The sequence below is a fragment of the Octopus bimaculoides genome, chromosome 11 (genome assembly GCF_001194135.2).
Source record: "Octopus bimaculoides isolate UCB-OBI-ISO-001 chromosome 11, ASM119413v2, whole genome shotgun sequence".
In the NCBI taxonomy this organism is placed as follows: domain Eukaryota; kingdom Metazoa; phylum Mollusca; class Cephalopoda; order Octopoda; family Octopodidae; genus Octopus; species Octopus bimaculoides.
In genome coordinates this window covers 54,979,875-54,980,753 of record NC_068991.1, presented here as the reverse complement: position 1 = coordinate 54,980,753, position 879 = coordinate 54,979,875, and positions in this window count along the sequence as shown.

Below are 879 nucleotides of genomic sequence, written 5' to 3'. Positions count from 1 at the left end.
CTCCGATGGATGTGTAATGTCAGTGTGCATACTCAACAGTGTAAGTACATTGAGAGAAAAGTTGAACCTAAGAAGCATCAGTTGTGGTGTGCAAGAGAGACAATTGCACTGGTATGGTCATGTGGCGAGAATGGATGAGGATAGCTGTGTGAAAAAGTGCCACACCCTAGCGATTGAGGGAACCTGTGGAAGAGGTAGACCTAGGAAGATCTGGGATGAGGTGGTGAAGCACAACCTTCGAACATTAGGTCTCACCAAGGCAATGACTAGTGACCGAGACCTTTGGAAATATGCTGTGTGTGAGAAGACTCGGCAAGCCAAGTGAGACCATAACACGTGGCCTTTGCCAGGGGTGTAGTCAGCCCACTTATGCATACCTTTCTTTCATTGGACACTAAACTCTGCTTGAGAAGACCTGTTGAGGCAAGTGAAATCGAAATCGAAATCGAACCAAATTCAATGACTGGCACCTGTGCCAGTGGAGCGCTAACACACCATCAAAGCGTGATCATTGCCAGAGCAGCTGTCTGGCTTCTGTGTTGATGGCACGTAAAAAGCACCATTTGAGTGTGATCATTACCAGCATCGCCTTAGTGGCAGTTATGCCGGTGGCACGTGAAAAAACATTCAAGCGAGGTCATTGCCAGTGCTGCTGAACTGGCTCCTGTGCAGGTGGCATGTAAAAAACACCATTTGAGCGTGGCCGTTGCCAGTACCGCCTGACTGGCCCTTGTACCGGTGGCACATAAAAGCACCCACTACACTCTTGGAGTGGTTGGCGTTAGGAAGGGCATCCAGCTGTAGAAACTCTGCCAGATCAGATTGGAGCCTGGTGTAGCCATCTGGTTTGCCAGTCCTCAGTGAAATCGTCCAACCCAT